Here is a 10,698-nt window from a genome sequence, read left to right as displayed (position 1 = left end):
ATAATACTCACTAACCATTCTCTTAATGCATCAGTTAAACTCCCTCCAAACTGGCAATGCTCATTTAATTGCTTTAATCCAGTCACATATTCAGTAAATGTTTCATTTTCTTGATTCTATCTATAAAAGCATAAATGCTTTGCAATCACAAGTGGCTTTGGGGATAGGTAATTTTGCAGAATTTCCACAGTCTCAGCAAAAGTTTTGTCTTTTGCTTTAATAGCGTCTGTAAGGCTGTGCTACAGGATACAGTTTTGGTGACCATTACACTCAGCAAAACAGACATCTTTTACATAATACTGATATCATAAAATAAAGTTCAAGTCTTCCAGTACAGGCAGCAGAATCCTTCATTGAACTATCTTGTTCAAAATAACTACACTTTACTCTCTCATCCACTCCAGAGAATAAAATCATTCTTAGCACAAGTGTTGCAGGCTGATGGCTTTGTATCACCCACCTGGACAAGCACCTTCTGTTTCAGTGTATTCTTTCATATAAAGCTGTTCTTGTTTCTAGTCTTTGATTTCTGGGATATCAAGAATGGGAGAAATAAAAAGGCTACCTTAATGATCTAGAAAAGTGGTGTGTTGCTAGTCTGATGGACTTCTCATAGCTACTGTATGGGAAACACAGAAGGTTACTCCTTGAGGTAGTACTTCTAAACACTCCAGGCATGCCTCATCATAATTACTTGATCACATCCAATGTTAACCTCAGAAGCTGCATATTCAGTGCTCAGGACAAGGGAAATCTGGTGATGAACCTGGATTTTGGAATAAAGGATGAAGTAAGATATTAGATGTTACTCTTCTTGTGTGTACCCAGCGTGAGGTGCAGGGCCTGGGATGCATATGCTTACAAGTACAACTGAAATGAGGGATGCTGTCACACTACACACTGCTGAGTAACTTGACCAGACTGGTGGACAAAGCCAAGTCAGTGATGGGCATTCACACTGAAGAACTGGGAAGATTTCAGTCTGTGGACCTCAGAATACAATCAAATTACAGCTTTTAATGAAAGTCTGGAATTCATTAACAGTACAGTTGCCATCCAGATAATCAGTTAACATGGTTTTTAGATAACACACATGGCAGGATTCAGCATCTCATTGATGACAGCTACCTTTACTTAGCTGCATGAGCTGGGTGTCAAAGTTCCCCTTACAACTGAAGAAAATGCCCAGCAGCAGAGTTTAGGGGATAATTCAGGTGACCAGTTACAGACATGACAGCTTGTTCAGCTTGCCTACACGTAAGCATTGATTGCCCTGTGAAGTTCCTTGTTCTAGCTGATTCTGTCAGGAGCAACACCTATGACTCAGGTTCTCCAGGATATTTGGAGGAACCGCTGGAGAGCTGTTGATTTAAGGGACTTTAGGTGGCATTAAATCTGTATGGTTTGGCAGCTAAACTGAATTCTGGACGTCTACTTTAAAGTGAGGTAAACAGCTCTCTGCATTCCACCAACTGTATTAAATGAATCTCCATTGACTATAGTGAGACCATCAATCAACCTGTCTTCAGAAACTTAGTTTGGTGTCTTATCCTGTGAGCAGAATACCTTTGTGGCCATCTGCTCTCATGCAGTAACCCAATCAGCTGTTTCTGTCCTTAGCTTTTTAATGTCCCATCTTTAAAATTATGATGATGATGCTCCTTCTGAAATCCATTGTGAAAATGAAGAATGGTCAAACACTGTAGTGAGGCACATTGTATCGGAGCACAAGAAGGAAAAAAATAATTACCTCTTTAGTACGGGTTTTAATAGTCTTCAATGTATGGGGCATGACACAATGCAACAAGTGACAAAACACCTTTCTTCATATGAGTTGAATAAGGCAGGGACAGTATCAAAAAGAAGTATATGGTCAAATATTAATGATTCAGTTACAGTTCATGAACAGAACAGACAGACTATGCAGGCAACCATCACTGTGGCATATCCTAATTCTGAGTCATGCTTTTCCAGCCTTAGTAACATTTTAAATGTACTTTTTTTACATATTTTATGTACAGAACATTTACGGTTACATAAAACCTCCTTTACTTCCCTGTTTTCCCCTCACAAAAAAACTAGGCCAGTAGAATTTTGTAATATTATTTCTTAAACTATTACTAAGAACAACAGACTGAAAATTCAGACTATATCCATATTGTTTTCAACAATATTCTTTTGGCCTGAAAAATGCATCTGCTTCCTCATCTCTTATTACCACCTGCCCTATGAAAAAAAAAACAAACACCAAAACCCCAGAGGTTTGGTTGAACCAAACCAAAGATATTCATATTTGAAAATAATTGTTTTACTGTGTGATGTCATGCAGAAAATGTTATGATGCTGGAAACAGATATATTTCTGACCTGTTTGAAAACAGCTGTGATTACTTTCATGGTGCAAATTGATGCTATGAAGGACCACAAGTCAGTAAAATCTTCACTTCTTCCATTGCAGAAGGGCCAGATCTGCCCACATTAACTCATGGCACATGTTTATCTGGTCCATCCATAAAAAATGTCCAGTGAGAGAGACACCATTTGTCATGAAAAGAATAATAATTTTATTCTTTGTCTTCATCTAGCATAAGCCACAGGACATCTTCATGCCTACAGCCTGAGTAGACCTATAGGCATCAGCAATGTATGTACGTATCTGCAGCTAACCACATTTGTCTTAAGGCTTTTCTTATAAACAAACTTATTTTTGAACATGATTAGTCTGATTTATTTCATAGAACTACCTTAAAATACGATAAATTGAGCCACTGACTACTGGGTCAGTGTGCAATGGGTGTAAAAGGAGAAAAGGGAAAGTAGGTCAGGTAGAAGAGTCTTCATGGAACTGCTGATAAATTCAGTCCCCAATGCTCAATTGATTTTCATCCTATTGCCTTCTTAGATTGTCTGAGACTTTCTGAATCTTACTGATACCTAAAACTATTCTGCTTAAAAATAGGTTGACAGCTAGAAAGACCTCTCCATATAAACAATGCTGTTTTACCTCATATTATCACAGTTTGATTTTTAAAAGTTTTAAAATAAGTAAGTTTGAGGTGTTTTTCTTTAATTATCCAAAATGAAGTTATAGTATTAATTCAATCAATAATTCTCACTCCTACAGTGTGACTGTCTTGAACAAAGCTGAACAAAGCCAAACTGTGGCTGAATTGTCTGTGTAACCAGCAGGCCACTTCTTCATCATGGAATCAATGGTGTGACAGAAGGTCTTTACCTCCCTTTTCTTCCATCCCTCAAATAAACTTTCTCCCAAGGGAAAAGGTGCATACTTCACCCTACATTTCTGAGACTGAATATATTAGTATAAATCGACCCTAACGTCAAAATTAAGCTGAAAGACCAGTGCAGGCATTACTGGGTGCAGGTTTTTTTTCTGGCCTGTGCCTAGCATAAGACTATTTGTAATAACAGGAGACACATCCTATGGGATTGATAAAATTGAGAAATTCTGATAATTGTCTTAGATTTTTAAGATACTACCTTGTTTAATTAATTAAAGAAATGCTGAAGAATTGTAATACAAATGTTGCAATTTCCTTGAAGATAAATCATAAACTATTTAGAGGCATATATAAAAGCAGTGATTACCCACTTGGACAAGTCTGGGTGTAAGGAGAGACAGAAACAATTCAAGAAAAAAGAGTAAAATTGCACCAAAATATATGGTACCTATCTTTTTTTCTAACTTCAGTACAATGCAGAAGAAAGGATCAAGGTAGAGACAAAAATAAAGATGGCTATATTGTGCCTGTTGAAATGCAGATCAGACATGAAAGTAACATATTTCATCAGGGATTAAGAATCGTCTGAAAGATTTTTAAAGAGGCTTACAGAATATTCAAGATGAAATGACTCAGACTTAGAGGTGGGTCTTGATGGCATCCAGATTTGGGAATGTAAATGATTGCTTTGCCTTAGGTTCCTTTGGCTGTTTGTAATGTCTAAGGCAGTTTGCCATCTAATCTACATAAAACCATTTGTGCCTAATGATTTTGCTATTTGTTACGAGCTAACTGTATCCTACAGTAAAACTGCATCTATTTCTGAAGAATATGCAACGAAATATTATGCCAGCTGCATTTTAGAAGGCTTTATATATTGCTATACATATAGATTTTCCTCCTGACCACTTAGAAAGTTAACAAATTCTTATTCTACTTTCCTGAATCTCTTCTGTTCTTTGTTCTAAGACTTTACTACCTGTCAACTTTTTTTTTTTTTTTTCAAAGAACTAATGAAATACTGGTTTCAATGTGTGTGTGTGGTTTATATCATGAGTATATTTTGTGTAATTCAGCATGGTATTTTCTGAGGTATCTCTTTCACAAGATTTAGTTCAAAGTCAATAGACCCCAGAAAGTCCAAACCCCACTATTCTTTTCTCAGTGCCTTAAAAACTTTAAGGGGTTAAAGTAGTGTCTCTGCAGGATGTGCAATGCTTGTGAACAGAAATCAAGCTGTGTTGTAAGTGTCTATTATTAACCAAGTAGAGGTTTCATTCAAACTTCTAATCCATTTACATGTGTATAAATAGGTTATAATATCTCTCTGGATTTAAACTGAAAGAAACCTTACAGGGTGTGGAAACTTCACTGTGGTTATGACTGGTTTATTTCCTTTACCCCTCACAGCTTCATTATACTACTGTCTATCTGTCCATAGATATTAATGTATGGTATTTTCCTACAGAGGTCTATAAGAATGTGGTTTCAGTAAACTGAGAACAAATGGCTTAAAATTACAATAATAAATAATCATAAGGACCAAAGATCTTTTCTTTTAAAACCGAATCTTGCAACAGCTATACTACTCAATGATGGCTATTGACATCATGAGCTAAAGAAAAACCTGGAATTCAACCTTCCAAAATGTGAAGACTTTGAAATCCAGTCTAATCCAAATTTTGTAGGTCAGCCCCATCTGTACATTATATAAAGATACAAGGAACTAATGAGACTGAAGTGACTAATGCTAGGTGTTGTTTATACCAGATTGCTTCAGTCTGAATCTGTAGATTTCTTTGGCAAAAATATTGTCTACCTTGTTTCTTGATCCACTAATTTCATATAAAGAAAATCATGTGATATCTGATGGAAGGATCCAGAAAATACTGAATTTTGAAAAGGCAGAAGAAGAGTTCTTACATGAAGGCTTTATGTACTGGAAGGTGTAAACACTGTCCAACTGTGGGGCTTTTTTGTAATCAAAGTACAAAAACAGGAGTCCAGTCTTGCTCTAAGATTCACAGAGTGTGCCAGATCTTCTGTGAAAAATGACCACACCTTATGCTGATGAAGAAGTGACAGTGTCAAGCACAAGGACAAGTCCAAGAAACACAGCTGAACACTTTAAGGAAGGCAGGCTGGTTGCAGTAAGGTATTAAAATGTTCCATAACAACCAACAGAGCAGTTACAGCACAATGTTGACAGAAGGTTGGGTTGACTTTTATAAGGTGTGTTGGATGAACACAGCTGGGAAGTAATAACAGCAATAATAACTGCAAGTCCCCCTATGGGCTCTTTAGGCTCTTCCTGCAATCATGGAGCCCTTACCTTGAGTGCAGTGAGAAAATTAGAGATTTGATTGTGAAAAAGAATTGTTTTGCTACTTAAGTTCAGGGAGTTTTTTATAACAGAAAGTCATCAGAGCTGGATTCAGTTAAGGTCGTAGACTTTGCAGTAACCAATCAAGTCCTGGGTCATGAAGTGGTATTCTGACCCTGGCTGGCACAGAAAGCTTTTTTTATATAAAACAGAGAGGTGTGGCATGGATGCTCAGTACAACTGGAAAGCTCAGCAGGAACCAGCCTGGACCCAGGACAAACAGAAGTCTTAACACAACCACCTCTGAGGTGCCGTAAGTGTGTGGAGCAGACATTTTCTTCCATGGGGTATATGACCTGTGAGATGAGAAGCTAACTCTTTCATCCAGATAAACCAGCTTGCCTCTAATCATTTCCCTTCAGGGCAAAGTGAGTGGTACCCTGCTCTTGTCCATGATAACCTCATGGTCAGAGCATTTCAAGACTCAGATCTGGCCACAGCCTGAGAAAGGAATTAGATCACCCATTCCCTTGAGGATTTTTTTTAAAAAAACAATGCTTCAGGCTATTGGTTGCTCTCCAACACTCTCAGTTAAGTTCTTTTCCTACAGGTCTGAATATATTTCAAAATTCAGTACGCAGAGAGAAAAAGCAGAACGACCCCCACTCTGTAGCATAGGGATTAGAATAGTCAACTAGAAGCGGGATTCTTTATGTCCAGTATTGCTGCGGGTTTTGAGATTTTTAGGGGTTGTTGGGGTTTTTATTATTGTTATTATTGTTGTTGTTTTTAAAATGAAATTACTTTTAATACAATGGACTTGTCCTTTAAAGCATATACCTAGCACCCCTACATATACCTATACATATGTCAGTAAATTGTGTCACATGAACACTACTCCGTTCTCACAAGAAGTAGTTCTGGGTTCAGACAAGTACAACAATGAGCTCAGAAGTACATTATGCCTATATAAAAGTAGACCAGACCCTGGTATGTGACCTGAACTCCATAGATATATGCCACTGGCTAGTCTTTTAATACTGTGAACGCTTTCCACCAGACTTTTTTTCTGCCCACAGCTTGCCTGGCTTTTAAGGTCTTCATTCTGAATTTAATCACGAAGCAAACTAAAATGCCAGGATCAGATCAGGCAATGATTTTCAGTTGTATTTGTCCACCCACTCTGCTGTTCAATCTGGGCGCTTTCCAAATTTATCTGCAGAGAGAAATGATGTTTCAACTAAGCTTGGAATACCTAGGAAAAACTGGGGGGAAAAGTGCTTCAAACGTAATAAGCACCAGAAAGAAGTCAGTGGTTTAGATAACAATAAGCTCCACTCTGCCTCCATGGTGTGAGATGGCAAAAAGATAATTTTTTAATATCTTTTCCTATTTATATATTTATTTATGTGTTTTTTTATTTATGTCAGACTGTTAAACTGGCTAAATAAAATGTCACAAGAAATGTGCTAATTTGGGAGAAACAAAGTACCTACTTTGCGTTTACTTAAAGAAACAGGAGTGTATGAGAGAAGGCATTCTTTGTTTACAGTGCTGACACATAAATAAAAAATAGGAGAATAAAAGGTATCGTAAGCATCTGTAGTTTTTAAATGTAAGGGGGAAAGATCTGAATGTTACTCATCAGTTAGAACTTTTCTTAGGATGTGCACCATTCCACAGAGATTTTAAGATTTAACAAAGGAATAATTTATATCTCAGAGAAAAGGCTTCCTCTGAGGAAAAATACTAGTCATTATGATAAATTCCATGTAGCTTAAAAAGGCTTTTTGGATATCTTTTAATAATTTTGGGAAGTTATTAATTACCTTAAAGATGCTATCAATTTTTCCGCAGCTGGAAATTCTAGATGACTTTACAACAGCGAGGTTAAACTTTAGCACTATTGATATTAACTGAGCACCTTCAAGCATCAAGAGTGTTTATTAAAATTCTGGTCATTTTATTAGGTCTCAGACTGATCTTGCAGTATCAAAATTAGCATATTTTTTTCATTGATTGGTTGATTCTTCTACCCAGGGTGAAGTTCTTTGTGTATTTTGTGGCCTAGGCTGTAGTGTAGACCAGCCAAAATTGAGTGAAAGATTCCTTTAGAACTCAAAGTAGAAAAAAATCATAGATAACTCCTAATATTTATAAGAGTGCCATCTTTATTGCATGTGGTGGGGAAAATTACCACAAAGGACGAGGATAAGACTGAAGTACTTAAAGTTTTCATTGCCAGAGTCTTTAACAGTAAGACCAGCTTCACTCTGGGTACTCAGCCCCCTGAGCTGGAAAACAGGGATGAGGAGGAGCAGAACAAATCCCCACAGTCTGCGAGATGATTAGTGACCTGCTGCTCCACTTGGACTTGCACAAGTCTATGGGGCCAGATGGAACCCAGCTGAGGGTACTGAGGGAGCTGGCAGAGGAGCTTGCCAAGGTGCTCTCCATCATTTATCAACAGTCCTGGCAAAGTGGGAAGGTTCCAGAAGGCTGGAGGTTGGCCAGTGTGACACCCATCTACAAGAAGGGCGGGAAGGAGGATCGGGGGAACTACAGGCCCGTCAGCCTGACCTCAGTGCCAGGGAAGGTTACGGAGCAGATCATCCTGAGTGCCATCCCACATCATGTGCAGGGCAACACGGGGATGAGGCCCAGCCAGCCTGGGGTTATGAAAAGCAGGTGCTGCTTGATGAACCTGATCTCCTTCTATGACAAGATGACTCACCTAGTGGCTGAGGGAAAGGCTGTGGATGTTGTCTACCTGGACCTTAGTAAAGCCTTTGACACTGTCTCCCACAGCATTCTCCTTGAGAAACTGGCTGCTCCTGGCTTGGATGGGTGTGCTCTGCCCTGGGTTAACAGCTGGATGGACAGCCGAGCCCAAAGAGTGGTAGGGAATGGAGTTCCATCCAGCTGGCGGCCGGTCACAAGTGGTGTTCCCCAGGGCTCAGTATTGGGGCCAGTCCTGTTTGATATCTTTATCAACAATCTGGATGAAGGGATTGAGTGCATCCTCAGAAAGTTTGCAGATGACATCAAGTTGCAGGGGACAACGCTGACCTGCTTGAGGGCAGGAAGGCTCTGCAGGGGGATCTGGGCAGGCTGGACTGGTGGGCCAAGGCCAGATGCATGAGGTTCAAGATGGTTCAGTGCTAAGTTCTGCACTTGGGTCACAACAACCCCACGCAACGCTACAGACTTGGGGAAAGGTGGCTGGAAAGCTGCCTGGAGGAAAAGGATCTGTGGGGACTTGTTGACGGCCAGCTGAACATGAGCCAGCAGTGTGCCCAGGTGGCCAAGAAAGCCAACAGCATCCTGGTATGTATCTTAATGTATCTGAAACAACGTGCCCAGCAGGACAAGGGCAGTGATTGTCCCCCTGCACTCAGCACCGATGAGGCCACACCTCGAATCCTGTGTTCAGTTCTGGGCCCCTCACTGCAGGAGGGACGCAGAGGTGCTGGAGCGTGTCCAGAGACGGGCAATGGAGCTGGTGATGTGTCTGGAGCACAAGTCTGATGAGGAGCAGCTGAGGGAACTGGGGTGGTTTGGTCAAGAAAAAAGGAGGCTCAGAGGGGACATTATTGCCCTCTACAACTCCCTGACAGGAGGCTGTAGGCAGGTGGGGTCGGTCTCTTCTCCCAGGTAACAAGTGACAGGACAAGAGGCAATGGCCGCAGGTTATGCCAGGGGATGTTTAGATTCAATATTAGGAAAAAAATTCTTCACTGAAGGGATGGTCACGCATTGGAACAGGCTGCCCAGGGAGGTGGTGGAATCGCCTTCCCTGGAGGTGTTTAAAAAACCTGTAGATGTGGTGCTTATTGACATGGTTTAGTGATGGACTTGGCAGTCCTGGGTTAACGGCTGGACTTGATGATTCCAACCTAAACTATTTTATGATTACTATTTACTGAGAGAATGTCATTAGGAAACTTTCCTTCTGCAATAATTTGTTCCTGGTTTATATTATTAATAATAACAGTGCTATTGAGAAATTAATGTATATGTGTTTCATTTTCTTCAGTTTTATTATTGCTAGCCAGTTGTGTATTCCTAATATCAAGTTAATCTGCTTTTTCCTGGAAGTTGGATGATAAATAGGTGCAGCACTTTGAAAAAAGCCTTCTGCACATGCAGAACTCAGCAGTTGCAACATTTCTTACAGGTGACATTCTGAAAGTTAGGTCCATTACCTCAGCAAAGTTAAGAGGAACAAATATTCATAATAACTTTCTCAAAATGCCAAGCAATACAACTTTTTCATAACAAGTATAAACCCAATAGCTCTGTTCCACAGTACTCACAAACTTAGTCTACTGACCCAGTTACAAGAAGATCCAAAATAATTTCTATTTCCAACTACCAGCTGTACAGTTGCCTTAAGAGACTGTTAGTTTTTTCCATTTGGTAAATATTAACACATTAAATTGCCAGATGCTTCTGTGAAGATTCAAGAGGACAAGCAGAATGGAGAGATCATCATTAATCTCCTGGGTCACTTACAGTTAAGTCTGTATTTTCAGTGAACTTTACTGGAGCACGGGACGTGGCTTTGAAACTTTTATTCAGCAAGTGAATAGACTGTATGCTGGATGGAAATTTATAAAAACAATCAGATGCAATTCTAATGAGAAGGCGATTAAAATATTTCACTTCCAAATAATTTAGCTCTGAAGTTCCTTGCTACAAGAAAGAACTGAAACTGGGATTTGGGGACTTAGTTTCTTTATTTCTGTAGTTGCATTTATAGCCCGAGACACCCAAGTTTAAGATTTCTTCTGAGTTAAAAACAGCATTGGGAAAAAATGGCTTCCCTGTCAGATAAATAGCCTAAGTACAGGTTAGTACCTATTATTCATGGTTAGAATAGGGTCTTGGATTAGAGACATTTTCCAACATTGATTGACGTTCTGAGAATTTAACATCAAAATTAGTTTTCTCAGTAACCTTTTCAGTCTCAATAAATTTGAAAAATTCCAGACAAACTATATTCTTACACCTCTTTTTACCCCAGAACAATTGACTATGTCTTAAAATGTCTTACTCTCCCCTAAAAATCATTGCAAAGATTTTAGCAGCAGAAGTATGACTGGTGCACATGGATCTATGCCTCTACAGCACT

The sequence above is a fragment of the Falco peregrinus genome, chromosome 5, assembly GCF_023634155.1.
Source record: "Falco peregrinus isolate bFalPer1 chromosome 5, bFalPer1.pri, whole genome shotgun sequence".
In the NCBI taxonomy this organism is placed as follows: Eukaryota; Metazoa; Chordata; class Aves; order Falconiformes; family Falconidae; genus Falco; species Falco peregrinus.
The sequence above is the reverse complement of the archived record's forward strand: the minus strand, read 5'-3'. Positions refer to the sequence as shown.